The 15,627-nt window shown below is 41.6% G+C and overlaps 1 protein-coding gene across 1 annotated transcript in view; it reads left to right on the forward strand.

The window, feature by feature from the left end:
* The first annotated feature begins 8,485 nt into the window (after positions 1-8,485).
* Positions 8,486-15,627, forward strand: part of LOC111970867 (interleukin-17 receptor D) — a 57,358-nt gene continuing 50,216 nt past the window's right edge. The window contains exon 1 of the mRNA XM_023997600.3: positions 8,486-8,845. The gene's annotated coding sequence lies outside the window, so the exon portion shown is untranslated. The remainder of the gene's footprint in view (positions 8,846-15,627) is intronic.

Here is a 15,627-nt window from a genome sequence, read left to right on the forward strand (position 1 = left end):
CTAGCCCTTGGCTATAAACATGGGGTAACAGTACCAAGTCAATGATAGCTTGGCTATATACATCAGGCTAACCCAGTACCAAGTCACATGATAGCTTGGCTAATATACATGCGGTCACCAGTACCAATCAATGATAGCTTGGCTATAATACATGGGGTACCCAGTACCAAGTCAATGATAGCTTGGCGTATATACATGGGGGTACCAGTACCAAGTCAATGATAGCTTGCGTATTACATGGGGTACCAGTACCCCACTCATTGGATGAGCTTGGCATATATCATGAGTCAAGTACCAAGTACTGATAGCTTTGCGTATATACATGAGGTACCAGTACACGTCTCAAATGATAGCTTGGCTATATACATGGGGTCACCAGTACCAAGTCCAATGATAGCTTTGGCTTATACATGGGGTACCAGTACCAAGGCAATGATAGTTGGCTATGTCATATACATGGGGTACGCCAGTACCAAGTCAGTGATAGCTTGGCCTATATACATGGGTGTACCCAAGTACCTTCATGATAGCTGGCTCTATAACAGCGGTACCATACCAGTCAATGATAGCTTGGCTCTATATACATGGGTACCAGTCAACGTCCACGTGATAGCTTGGCTACTATACCATTACAATGGTACCGTACCAACCAAGTCAATGATAGCTGGCTATTATACATGGAGGCCAGTACCAAGTCAATGATAGCTTGGTAATACATGGGTACCAGTACCAAGTCAATGACTCAGCTTGGCTATATACATGGCAAGTACCAGTACCAGTCAAGTGATAGCTTGTATAACATGGTGTACCAGTCACCAAGTCAATGATAGACTTGGCTATATACATGACGGTACCAGTACCAAGTCAATGTAGCTTGGCTATATACATCAGGGGTACCAGTACCAAGTCAGTGATAACTTGGCTATATACATCAGGTACCAGTACCAAGTCCATGTGCAGCGCTACGAGGAAAACTGAGGTAGCTATGAAAGTATAGGTAGGGGTAAAGTGACAAGGCAACAGGATTTACATATTTTGTAGCTTTTTTTTGTCATTTAGCAGATGCTTGATCCAGAGCGACTTACAGTAGTGAGTACTACAGAATAAATAGACAGTAGCAGCAGCATATGTGGTGAGTGTGTGAGTGTGTAAGGTGTGTGTTGTGGCGACAGTTGCCTGTGTGTACGGTTTGGAGTGTTCGGTGTAAGTATGTGTGTGTGGGTAGAGTCCAGTGTGTGGTGCATACAGTCAAAAAGTTAGTAGAATTGGTGTGCAGATAGTAACCGATAGCTATTTGGTTAACTATTTAACAGTCTTATGGCTCTGAGGGGGATGACGGCACAAGGCTGTATGCAGGAGCCTTTTTTGGTTTCCCAGACTTGAGTTGCGCTCTGGAATAATCGCCTTGCCGTGGCTGTGCACAAAGGATTAAACATGTGTATAGCTTGGAGTAGGCCGCGCAGGATCTGACGTAGTTTTCTAGGGCCTTCGTTCTAGACACTAGCCAGAGCCTCTATAGAAAGCTATCATTGACTTGGTACTGGTACCCCATGTATATAGCCAAGCTATCATTGACTTGGTACTGGTACCCCATGTATATAGCCAAGCTATCATTGCTTATTGTGTATTTATTCCTCGTGTTACTATTTTTGTTTCTAATAATATTATTTAATTTGTTATTGTATTTTGTGCAGAAGGGCCCGTATGTAAACATTTCACTTTTAGTGTACACCTGTTTTTTATTACAATTAAAATGTGATTTGATTTTGTTCCACCCCCACAAAAAAACCTAAAGAAACAAACCCCTGCTGACCTGCTGGATGCTGGTAGAGCTAAATCAAGCACACTTCAGTATTCAACATGTACTTTGGTCCAGTTTTGGTTCCACCTGCACAATCACCCAAACATTTTGTGTCAAGTGTRGTTAATTGCTATTGTCTCCAAGTACTACCTGTTAGTGGCACGGCTTTCCTTTTTATTTATCCAGTGTTTCTCTGTGTCTAGCATATCTAATGTTTATGTGTAATGGTTGGTGTGCACTGGGAGGATGAGAGTGGCGACAGTGTGGCCTAGTCCAAATTCAGTGGAACAAGTTTGTGCCTGCCAATTTCCCTATAGATCCACTCTCCTTCTCGCTGGGTACGCTGTCCTCAATTTTTATTTTTTTATTTTTTTATTTTACCGTTATTTTACCGTTATTTTACCAGGTAAGTTGACTGAGAACACGTTCTCATTTGCAGCAACGACCTGGGGAATAGTTACAGGGGAGAGGAGGGGGATGAATGAGCCAATTGTACACAATTGTTTGTAATCCTTGATATTTATTGCAAAACTAACATTGAATATTATTATTGGATAGCTTATTGTATGAGCGACAGCACTGAAGATGATGTTTGATATGTGTTAAGGAATTTCTGTTTATGAATTTCTGACATTAATATAGGCAACCTTTTGCTAACTCACTACACTACTGACATGGTATGGCTGCAGTTTCACTGCCTATACACAGGAGGGAGCAAAAGCATGCCAATCAGTTCTCTCTCTCTCTCTTTCTCCCTCTCTCTCTCTAAAGTGAAATAAATCATCTCTCTCTCTTTCTCCCTCTCTCTCTCTCTCTCTCTCTCTCTTTCTAAAGTGAAATAGATCATCTCTCTCTCTCTCTCTCTCTCTCTCTCTCTCTCTCTCTAAAGTGAAATAAATCATCTCTCTCTCTCCTCTCTTCTCTCTTTCAATTTAATTGAAGGGCTTTATCTCTTCTCTCTCAATTCAATTCAAGGGGCTTTATTGGCATGGGAAACATATGTAGCAAGTGAAATAGATAGTAAACCAAAGTGAAATAAACAATAAAGAAGGAACAGAAAACATTACACTCACAAAAGTTCAGAAAGAATAAAGACATTTCAAATGTCATATTATGTCTATATACAGTGTTGTAACGATTTTCAAATAGTTAAAGTACAAAAGTAAAAATAAATAAACATAAATATAGGTTGTATTTACATTGGTGTTTGTTCTTCACTCGTTGCCCTTTTCTTGTGGCATCAGGTCACAAGTCTTGCTGCTGTAGTTGCACACTGTAGTGTTTCACCCAATAGACATGGGAGTTGATCAAAATTGGATTTGTTTTCTAATTCCTTGTGGGTCTGTGTAATCTGCGGGAAATATGTGTCTCTAATATGTTCATTCATCTGGCAGGAGGTTAGGAAGTGCAGCTCAGTTTCCACCTCMTTTTGTGGGCAGTGTGCACATAGCCTGTCTTCTCTTGAGAGCCCGGTCTGCCTACGGCGACCTTTCTCARTAGCAAGGCTATGCTCACTGAGTCTGTACATAGTCAAAGCTTTCCTTAAGTTTGGGTCAGTCACAGTGGTCAGGTATTCTGCTACTGTSTACTCTCTGTTTATGGYCAAAAAGCAGTCTAGTTTGCTTAGTTTTTTTGTTAATTCTTTCCAATGTGCCAAGTAATAATCTTTCTTTTCTCATGATTTGGTTGGGTCTAATTGTGTTGCTGTCCTGGGGATCTGTGTGGTCTGTTTGTGTTTGTGAACAGAGCCCCAGGACCAGCTTGCTCAGGGGACTTTCCTCCAGGTTCATCTCTCTGTAGGTGATGGCTTTGTTATGGAAGGTTTGGGAATCTCCTCCTTTTAGGTGGTTGTAGAATTTAATGGCTCTTTTCTGGATTTTGATCATTAGCGGGTAGCAGCCTAATTCTGCTCTGCATGCATTATTTGGTGTTTTACGTTGTACACGKAGGATATTTATGCAGAATTCTTCATGCAGAGTCTCAATTTGGTGTTTGTTCTATTTTGTGAATTCTTGGTTGATGAGCAGACCCCAGACCTCACAACCACAAAGGGTAATGGGTTCTATAACTGATTCAATTACTTTTAGCCAGATCCTAATGGGTATGTTGAATTTTATGTTCCTTTTGATGGCATAGAAGGCCCTTCTTGCCTTGTCTCTCAGATCGTTCACAGCTTTGTGAAAGTAACTTGTGATGCTGATGTTTAGGCCGAGGAATGTATCRTTTTTTGTGTGCTCTAGGGCAACGGTGTCTAGGTGGAATTTGTATCAATTCAATTACTATTTAAGGGCTTTATTGGCATGGGGAAACATATGTTTACCATGCCAAATAAAGTGAAATAGATCATATCTCTCTCTCTCTGTCTCTCTTTCTCCCTCTCTCTCTCTAAAGTGAAATAGATAATATCTCTCTCTCTCTCAATTCAATTCAATTCAATTCAAAGGGGCTCTCATTTCTACCCTTCACAATCTCTCTCTCTCTGTCTGTCACCTCTACCCTTCACACTCTCTCTCTGACTTCTACCCTTCACACACAGTCCAGTCTTTATCCTCCCAACTTGAAGGTTCCATAGGTATCCTCCTCCTATTCATTACAAAAAACAAAAAATAGCTTTTTGGTTTGAATTTAAGGTTAGAKTTAGGCATAAGGTTAGCAGTGGGGTTAGGTTTAAAATCAGATTTTAAGAAGCTAAATTGTAGAAATAGGTGGGATTTATGTATTTGYGGCTGTGTTAACTAGTGACAACCCAACTTGAACTCACCATCTGTATGCTACATTGATAAATTTAGATATTTTTTGCCACAAAGATTGCGAATTGATTTTGCCCACATGCAGGCTACTGGGCGGTTAGTGTGTGAAGTGTGCAAAAATGCTCAGCTTTCATGATGCAACAAAGAGGATTTTTTTTCATGATGACTTCAATGGAGACACCAGATCACCTGAAAGGGGAGATGGGTGTAACTGCACAGATACTGTCCCAAATGCATCACTTTCCCATAAGGTTCTGAGTCAATTCCCACTTTGATCTCCACATCATATTTCTATAGAAATCTGAGAAACTTGGTCAGTAGGAGAGCCACTTGTTTCTATGTTTTCTGTGTAACCTTAATTATGAAAAGAAAATACACATACTGGTATCCTACTTGAAAATGATGGATACTTAAACATTTTAGGTTTTAAACCATAGGAGTCAACATTTTGCCAGTGTTTGATACCCTTGCTTAAGAGCCTAGGGGCCCTCCAATACATATCATTACAGGATGAAAGGGGCGAATACCTGAGCTTATAAGCAGGTAACTTCACAGAAACTTTCTTGGAGATTTCTGAGAGTCCTGTGTGAAAGGGCTTATTCAGATGGACACACTTCATTTTAAACAATTATAGAGTCAAAGAACAAGATCACATTTTGAGGTGGGTGGCAACAAAGTGACCAAATAGCAGGGCCGCTCCAGCCTTTTGGGGTCCCTAAGCGATATTTGGTTAGGGGGCCCCCCACCAAGAGGGCATTTTTTTGTTGTTGTTATATCGAAGTCAACTTGGAGTCACACTATGATATGGTGTGTGGTCCTCCCACTACGACTCAGGAAACCATGCAGCTTATTAGGCTAAAGATGAAATKAGTTATGATGAACTTTACAGGGTGGTGAAAGTGTAACCGGTGTGAAATGGCTAGCTAGTTAGCGGGCTGCGCGCTAATAGCGTTTCAATYGRKGACGTCACTCRCCCTGAGACCTTKAGGTAGTTGTTCCCCTTGCTCTGCAAGGGCTGCGGATTTTGTGGTGCGATGGGTAACGATGCTTCGTGGGAGGCAGTTGTTGATGTGTGCAGAGGGTCCCTGGTTCGGGGCGAGGAGAGGGACAGAAGCAAAAGTGCACAGTGATTTTGATGCTCCTTTCCAATAAATATCTAGGGTCTTATTCTAGTGGCATGATGATCGATGCTTGACTGCCGTTTGACAAATACAGATATTCTTGCTCTTAGGCTATCCATAATAATGTCATCATGTAGACTATCCTACCTGCACTGTATCTGTGAGCTATTGGCTAGAGCACACGTGCCAAGACCATAGCAGGCCATAACAGTTTTTGTGAAAAAAACGATCGGTATAGTTGAAAATGGGATGGAAACACATTGAACTTCCGATTTTTATGCGGTAGAAGAAAACTTAAGAGAAAAAATAAAARTGTACACTACGATTTTTATCCAGAAGTCAGTTAGGTGGAAACACACCACTGGTGGGAAAATGCGCATATTTTCTTTCTGTGTTTTTTTAATGTTCCCATGAAAATCTGTCACCAATGGAAACCTAGCTAGTGACTGACAAAACAAAATAAAAACTGCTGATGCATAACCAAATTTGAACTTACAACTTGTGTATTCTACTAATTCGAGCTCGGCAGTAAATTGAGTCCCCGTAAAAACTAATTCAGGGGGCCCTAAGCAACTGCTTATGTCACTTATGCATGTAGCCAGTGTTGTGTCGAAAATCTCCCCCCTGTCAGAATCCCCCCCCCCCTTCGCGTTCTTCATTGCTGCGACTTGCTTGCTAGTTGAGATTTCTGCTCTTCACTCTGTTGTCAGTTTAGCCTACATTTCACTGATCTTAGTAGCAGAAAACATTTTTGTCTGCAGTTTTCGGTTTGGCTATTTGTTTCAAGTGTATGTGGCGGTTCTAGCTTGYATGGCGCCCTGGGCGAGCCCCCTCTTCAGCCCTCGCGCACGCCCCAGCCCGCACCAGGTGGCGCCCGGTTCCGACCCCGGCCCATGTCGCCTGTACCTACAGTTGAAGTCTGAAGTTTACATACACTTAGGTTGGAGTCATTAAAACTCGTTTTTCAAACACTCCACAAATGTCTTGTTAACAAACTATAGTTTTGGCAAGTCGGTTAGGACATCTACTTTGTTCATGACACAAGTAATTTTTCCAACAATTGTTTACAGATAGATTATTTCACTTATAATTCACTGTATCACAATTCCAGTGGGTCAAAASTTTACATACACTAAGTTGACTGTGCCTTTAAACAGCTTGAAAAATTCCAGAAAATTATGTAATGACTTTAGAAGCTTCTGATAGSCTAATTGACATAATTTGAGTCAATTGGAGGTGTACCTGTGGATGTATTTCAAGGCCTACCTTCAAACTCAGTGCCTCTTTGCTTGACATCATGGGAAAATCAGAATAAATCAGCCAAGACCTTAGAAAATAAATTGTAGACTTCCACAAGTCTGGTTCAAGCCTGAAGGTACCACGTTCATCTGTAAAAACAATAGTATGCAAGTATAAACACCATGGAACCACGCAGCCGTCATACCGCTCAGGAAGAAGACACGTTCTGTCTCCTAGAGATGAACATACTTTGGTGGGAAAAGTGCAAATCAATCCCAGAACAACAGCAAAGGACCTTGTGAAGATGCTGGAGGAAACAGGTACAAAAGTATCTATATCCACAATAAAACGAGTCCTATATCGACATAATCTGAAAGGCCGCTCAGCAAGGAAGAAGCCACTGCTCCAAAACTGCCATAAAAAAGCCAGACTACGGTTTGCAACTGCACATGGGGAAACAGATCATACTTGTTGTTCTTATGAAACAAAATTAGAACTGTTTGGCCATAATGACCATCGTTATGTTTGGAGGAAAAAGGGGGAGGCTTGAAAGCCGAAGAACACCATCCCAGCCGTGAAGCATGGGGGTGGCAGCATCATGTTGTGGTGGTGCTTTGCTGCAGGAGGAACTGGTGCTCTTCACAAAATAGATGGCATCATGAGGAGCGAAAATTATGTGGATATATTGAAGCAACATCTCAAGACATCAGTCAGGAAGTTAAAGCTTGGTCACAAATTGGTCTTCCAAATGGACAATGACAACAAGCATACTTCCAAAGTTGTGCCAAAATGGCTTAAGGACAACAAAGTCAAGGTATTGGAGTGGCCATCACAAAGCCCTGACCTCAATCCTATAGAAAATGTGTGGGCAGAACTGAAAAAGCGTGTGCGAGCAAGGAGGCCTACAAACCTGACTCAGTTACAACAGCTCTGTCAGCAGGAATGGGCCAATATTCACTATATTCAATATTGTGGGAAGCTTGTGGAAGGCTACCTGAAACGTTTGACCCAAGTTAAACAATTTAAAGGAAATGCTACCAAATATTAATTGAGTGTATGTAAACTTCTGACCCACTGGGAATGTGATGAAAGAAATAAAAGCTGAAATAAATCAGTCTCTCTACTATTATTCTGACATTTCACATTCTTAAAATAAAGTGGTGATCCTAACTGACCTAAAACCGAGAATGTTTACTAGGATTAAATGTCAGGAATTGTGAAACTGAGATKAAATGTATTTGGCTAAAGTGTATGTAAACTTCCAACTTCAACTGTAAATCCGCTATTGAATTTTTGTATTCGTCCATAAATAAATCTATTCATCATCTCGTCATCTCTCCCATSTCTTATTCGACTAGTATTTTTGTAAGGATAAAAATTCAGTCATAGTTGATCTGAAATGTTTATTGCTTGCCAACATTTTWCTCCCTCTATGTTTAATAACACACATACATTAATTATTCATTTCGGTTGCCTATCCTGACGTGAMGTTTGTTCTATAGAAAATATTTGACTCTCATGTGTGTCACAGAAAGTATTTGACTCTAGCCACAAAATTAAGGAAATTAGAAGGGGGGATAATTCTGGCAGAGGGAAAATTTTCGGCACAACACCGGACCTRCCAAATAGCCTACTAACTTTTTGCCATCCAACTTCAGCAGTGGTCTCTCAATAGYTGTAGGTAGGCTGCTACGAGCCACAGCCCCACCTTGCAGGGAACACTACTCCGTCTCGGACTTCACAGATAACAACATTCTGAGACAGACGGCTCAACCTCCACAGTCTGAACAGATAGTCTTCATGGACTAGAGGGGATGGCTGCGCGACCGAGACTATTTTATCTACTCACAACTTTATTCCTGTTTTTGAACTACTACTCTGCATTACCGGCGACTGGCACCAAGAAAGGAAACTCGGATAAATGCAACTATAAGGTAAAAATCATCAAACGTAGCCTATCGTCGTGTCTTAGAAGTTATGTAAGTGCGTGTCAAGTCTTGTTCAACAGACTTGAGTTATTCTGACATACATTTTTGACGTTTTGTTTAACCTAGCTGTGGAAATGATAGCTATTTAGATATTTTTTTCTAAATAATTTGGGCGAATAAAAAAACGTAACAAGAAGATACTTCAAGAAGTCAGATATGTTTTTGGTTTAAATATGCAGTATTATTGTAGATTTGTGATATTTTATAATAAAGCCCATGACGGATCTACACACAACCATGTTACATTAATATGGAASGAATAGAACAAAATGTAGCCAGTACTAGACAGTTTGTACCACAACCGGAAACTGTTTTAGGTGAAACTTGTTGCAAGTGAGAAGTGGTGTGACAGGGTTTCCCAAACTCGGTCCGGTCCTGGGCGCGCGTTTTGGGTTTTKCCCTAGCACTGCACAGCTAATTACAATAACCAAAGTACCATCAAGATTTGATTATTTGAATCAGCTGTGTAGTGCTAGGGCAAAAACCTAAACGCACACGGGGGCAGAACCGAGTTTGGGAAACCGTGGTCTTTCAGATACCCAGCAATGTGTTTGACCTGAGCACAGTCCCATTTCACTCGCCAATTGTCATTATAATGTTGTGAGAGTAGACATGGAATCAGTAGAGGAAGCTGATAAGAATTTAWAATGGATGAGTAAAATGACCCAATTGTATTATTTATCAAATGGGCTGAGTATCATCCCTTGCTTTTGTTTGTTATCTTTTCCTCAGCAGTGGCTGCTTCTTTGTTGTGTGATTGACTGATGTGCTATTGAGTGAGAGATTGACCCGTAATGCATTGTCTGTCTTGGGGGCCGGGTGTCCTTTGAAGTGATTTCCTATAGGAAGTSAGGCCACTGTTTGCTCAATTAAAATTTCTTGGCATTTCCTCTTTGCAAGCACAGGCCATCTCCCCTCAACAGCCGCTTCAAACAGCTCTTAGGATGCAAGTCCTCAATCAACAGTTGCTAAAAGAAACACTTGAAGTTTTAAATACACAAACCTACAGGTGTCAGGTAGTTTATACAAAGAGACTGTAAAAGTCTACATRTTTTATGCCAACATGATATAACACTCCTCCACTTGTAGTCTATTTTTGAGGAACCCACACTGGCTTTAGTTTTCATTATAATATGCATTTKAACTTTTCTTCCATTGATACAACATAAACCTCCACATGATTGTCTACTTAAAAGCTCAAACATTTGACATAATATTGGCAACAAAGTGTTTGGACATAGGAGCGTGTATAGCCTACACACAATATGAGTTTTCAACACTGTTCCCTGTGATCCAGTCTGTATCACAACCGGCTGTGATTGGGAGTCCCATAGGACGGCGCACAATTGGCCCAGCGTCGTCCAGGATTGGCTGGTGAAGGCCGTCATTGTAAATAAGAATTTGTTCTTAACTGACTTGCCTAGTTAAATAAATAAATAAAATGAGGATCAGGCAGGATACTGTTATGTGGATGTTGAGGTTGGCGTWGTGTTTTAATTCAGTGGAGCTTGTCTCCCATTGAGAGGGCAGCAGAAGTCTGCTGGAGGTCCCATGGGACAGAGGTTGGCTCGGGATTAAAGTGCTTATCCTCCGGAACTCCGCTCCTTCCTTACCTCCCTCCATCCCTCACTCCCTGCCTCTCAGCGCTATTCTGTCACAGCCTCACCAAGGGGCTCGCTAAGAATGAAGATTACTCATTTATATTTTTTCAAAATGAGCCAAAATTTCCATACATCCCATTTCTCTCTGGAGGAGATTTGCTTGGATGTTTTTGTAATACACACTGCACTTCATTCATATTCCATATTTCTGTAATAACAAGAGAGAGGAAAAAGAGAACATCGACTCAAGCCAGGTTTCCTTATTGGATGGATATTACCAGCTGTGTAATCCTTTTAATCAAATGCCATTCGCCTACATCTGGTAAAGTTATGATTATAGTTTGTGGAGTTGKAGCCACTGTGATATCAGCCAAACTATGAAACATATTAGTTTGAAGGAGTGGTTGGAGATTGTAACTTCTTCTTAACAGATATATCTGGGAATTGCATCCTAGGTTTCAGAGGAAGTCTGGAGGACCAATGCAATCAATAAAGTTTATAACAGGTCTCTTGGACAAATTCTGAGACTGGTGTTGTGTGCCAAATAGCACCCTATTCCCTATATAGTGCACTACTTTTGACCAGATAAAGTAGTGCACTATAAACGGATTAGTGTTCCATTTGGGACGCACTCAGGTGAAATCACCCGTATTGGTTTCCCCTGGTGCTTACAACCACATAAAATTCCCTCCACCACCTGGGACAATGAGCTAGTTGTTTGCCTTGCCTCTATGGGCCAGTTAAAACGCTTCAAAATACAGCATAGAACATACACTTTACATGAACGTTTCTCAGAACTAAATGAAATAAGGAAAATAGGTTAGTCTATTTGAAGAGTAAGCGGTCTGCTCATGATAGATATGTTTAATTCTTTGGAATAACAAATAATAGTGTTCTGCTTGTGATTTGGTAGACTTTTATTATTGGTTTMAATGGTCTGCTGTATTTCCTAAAATGTGGATACTCATGCGATCAGAGGAAACAATAACATTGATAGCAGCACCCCTAATCACAGTACTACTCTGTTTTAAACCTCAGACATACCGGTAGGATTGTCAAACGTTTCCTTTCCGACGGTACTTAGCACCTCAATCTCTTTTGTGTTCACACAGCAAAGACCTTGGAAATTGTCAGCCACCCAGCCTTGTTAAAATACTCCAAACCAGARGGTGGCAGTAGCATTGTTTGACACTGCATGTTTGTGTGTGTTGATTAGTTTATGGTCTAGATTCCAATGTAAGCTAGGTAGCTATCTGCGCTAATGTTGCTATTTTGTAGAAAGCCCTTGTTGATACTAGCCAGATGGCCACAGCTAGGTAACTACCTAACAAGATGACGAAGAAACAATTTAATTCACTCTCCATAATACCATAGTGCCAGCCCATAGCCACATTTTTTGCTAGCTAGCGCAACATAGCTAACTAGCTAAGGACACTGCACTAACTTGGCAGCTAACACAGGCAGCTAACACAGGCAGCTGTTTCATGGAAATGAGCTAATCCATTGTGAGTTAATTGTAATGTTAATACTAGTGGTTAGCTTTCCAGGGGGAATTATTTAGTGTTGTGTGCATTGCGTCTGTGAACTTAGCTAGCTACCATCACATAGCTTACATTGCATATGAAGTGTGACTGCTTCATCCGTGGATGTGCGGAGAAAATGCCCTATTTTTTTTGGTGTTGGCTCCCCCACGAGGTGGTTCGTGCTCTCTGATTGGCTCAAAATCAAGTAAAATCAGTAGGTTTGTCACTACCGGGTCGGCACGCAGCAGGTACCGCTTTTGTTCTAGCAAGATTAGGAACGGCCTCCCACGGTGGTGGAACGCTACACGAGTGTGTTTTGCACCAACTGTCATTGTCCCAATGATTCCCAGTCATGCCTTGATATACATTGTCAAATGGATGGAAAGAAAAAAAAKAATGGACAGTGTTTTACAATGTCTCTAGACATACACAAACAGTGGCCTGGCCAAGTCTTTTATAGTGGTGGCCCTGGGATCCCTTACCAGCCCTGGCTTGACTGCACGTGTGGGACACCTTTTCCTTTCATCCACTTTGGCTTTAAGGTTACTCAAACTCAAAGGAAAGAAGCACCCTCTTGTTCACTCTTTCTTGTGGCTGTAACATCTGGCTGCAGATGAATGATATCAGGGATGGAGGTGCGCTTGTTTCGTAGTGTTGACAGTCTGTGAAGAGAGGGAGAAAGAAGAAAGAGAGAGTGTGTGTGTTCATTCTGTGAGTTTGTCTCTCTGTGTGTGTGTGTGTGTGTGTGTGTGTGTGTGTGTGTGTGTGTGTGCGCGCATGTGCACCATTCACGTGTGTGTGTGTGTGGGGGGGGGGTGTGTAACAAGGTTTAGAGTTATTCCTGTCCACCTCTTTGAGGGAGCATTGAAAACCATCCAACCAGCTCGTAACCTTGTAGGCAGTTTTGTCTCTGTTCTGTGGGAAAGTCCCTGGTTGGCTAGCTTTGAATCGGGACAGAGCCGTCGCCCTGGAGCTTTTCTCAATGAGGCCGGGGTCTTTCAGATGCACGGCTGCCTGCCTTTGATTGTCAGGGAGGGAGGGAGTCCTGCTGCTAGGGAAGAATGGCTGTTTGGCCCTGATAAGYGGGAGGTATGTTAAAAGTGAATTAGAAGTCCAGAATGTCTGTTCACCTCCCCAGGGTACTGCACTGCAGTGTTGATCGGCCGGTCAGAGTCTAGCTGTTGTTGTGCTTGGTCTGGTCTTACGCAAGACATTTATAAATGAATTCTTATTCAATAAATAAATGAATGATTAAACGGTCAGACTTAGAAATACTGTAAGTTAGCTTCCGTGTGGAATTGTTTGGACACACATGTGCCGTCGCACACATATACAAACAAATACACACAGAACCCACACACACACACACACACACACAATTGTAAGGACTGTGTCTGACCGACAGACTGAAGTGATTACCATCAATTATCTGCTCTTTTCTCTTTACCTCATCAGTGATCTGATATCCAGGGGAAAGTTCCTACTTCCTGCCAAAGACTCAGACCCCAGCGTGAGATTACACAGTGGTCTCTTCAAAGGCTCAAGAGTCAGATAGATGGTTACTAGAAGGTAGTTCCCTTCCTGTGTTTCAATGTGACCCGACTGACCAGTCATTTTATTATGACTACTACGACACCAAGGCTCAGAGCCCAGAGTGAGATTACACCAAGGTAGTTTGCTTTTTTGTGCTCATTGTCACTGTGTTCACTAAGCAGTTGGTGGCTCGATGGAGTTAGTGGCTCGATGTCTATTCTTATTTGGTTGAGTTAAACATTTAGGGTTACATATCGTTAGTTGATTGTAAGTAGGGAAGAGTTAAGATGTTTGTGTATTTGCATGCACATTAGTTACAATGTCAGCCCTGCCTTAGTCATTACGGCAATCAATGCTAGGGTTTCCATGAAGAGAGGAGCAGCGAGGTCCTAGTCATTGTCCTGGATGCTGGATCTGGTTTGGATAGAGGTCCGCAGTATTGTCCTGGATGCTGGATCCTGGTTTGGATAGAGGTCCAGTCATTGTCCTGGATGCTGGATCCTGGTTTGGATAGAGTCCCAGTCATTGTCCTGGATGCTGGATCCTGGTTTGGATAGAGGTCCCAGTCATTGTCCTGGATGCTGGATCCTGGTTTTGGATAGAGGCCCAGTCATGTCCTGGATGCTGATCCTGGTTTGGATAGAGGTTCCCAGTCATTGTCTGGATGCTGGATCCTGTTTGGATAGAGGTCGCATCATTGTCCTGGATGCTGGATCCTGGTTTGGATAGAGGTCCCAGTCATTGTCCTGGATGCTGGATCCTGGTTTGGATAGAGGTCCCAGGGTAGTGCAGAGCATTCTTACAGCGTGAAACACAACACTGCATATCCCAACAAGCACTGTCCCTCACCATACAGACATTTACTTGCTCTGTCTCTGTCGGTGCGTGCGTGCGAGCGAGCGTGTGTCTGTAATGTGATCAGCTCTTTCTCAGCTAAACCTGGCTGGTCAGGACTAGAACAGACTGGAAGCCTTCAGCTCCTCAAATGGCTTCAGTTGGATCAGGATCATTTGGATGACTCAGTTGTCCCGCCTTTAGAAAAACACCTTCGGATSTATTTCTTACTACTGTTGTTCATTGTCTTAGGATCGGATATCTTTTAGCCCACCTTAAGGCTATATCTTCCAAGAGTCATTGAGTCCAAGAGTATAGTCTTCCAATAGTCTTCCATATAGTCCTGAAATTCCAAGACTTCACATATGATAAGGAAATGTGTYCTTCTTTTTCATCTATAAAAGGAAATTAATGTAGTTTTATTGTTGTGTAAAGTTGCCCTTTCTTTATGGCTTCCTCCTTTTGAAAGGCCTGTTTGAACTTGACACAGGTTCAAACTCTTTTATTGAATGGCAAATGCAAGTTGGTCAAAGCAATGTAAGATTAGGAAATACATTATCATATTCATCAAATTCTTGGATGGAACATTGATGTTTTATTAAGGAAATAGCTGTAGTTTAGTGACGTAAAGCTGTTAAATCATTTGTAAATCCATTGTTAAATCATTTGTAAATCCATGGTTAAATCATTTGTAAATCCATGGTTAAATCATTTGTAAATCCATGGTTAAATCCATTTGTAAATCCATGGTTAAATCCATTTGTAAATCCATTGGTAAATTTATTGTTAAATCATTTGTTAAATCCATTGCATTAATGGCTTTCTAACAGTGGATCAATGAGAGCCAGGTAATAAATTGTCCAGAATTTATACCATAGCAATTGATCTATACAGCAGCTGTATCCTTTTTATAAGTGAATTCTTACTCTGTCAGTCAAATCGAAACCATTATATGTCTATACAGCAGCTACAGTCATACATTTTTCTTCTCTCTCAACCTCAATCAAATATAAATCAACATTCTTAAATGGAGCAGAATACCGTAGTAAGTGAATGTCTTCCAGACATGAGGTTTCTCCCTCTCTGCTCCTTCTTGCCATGGCCAACAGCATAGATATCCCCCTGGGAGGATGTGTTCATTTGTCTCAGCCTCTGCCCTCTGCCCCTGTCTGCTGTGTATTCTAGAGGGTCAGCCCTGCTCTGCCCCTGTCTGCTGTGTATTCTAGAGGGTCAGCCC

Source organism: Salvelinus sp. IW2-2015, linkage group LG1, assembly GCF_002910315.2.
Source record: "Salvelinus sp. IW2-2015 linkage group LG1, ASM291031v2, whole genome shotgun sequence".
NCBI lineage: Eukaryota > Metazoa > Chordata > Actinopteri > Salmoniformes > Salmonidae > Salvelinus > Salvelinus sp. IW2-2015.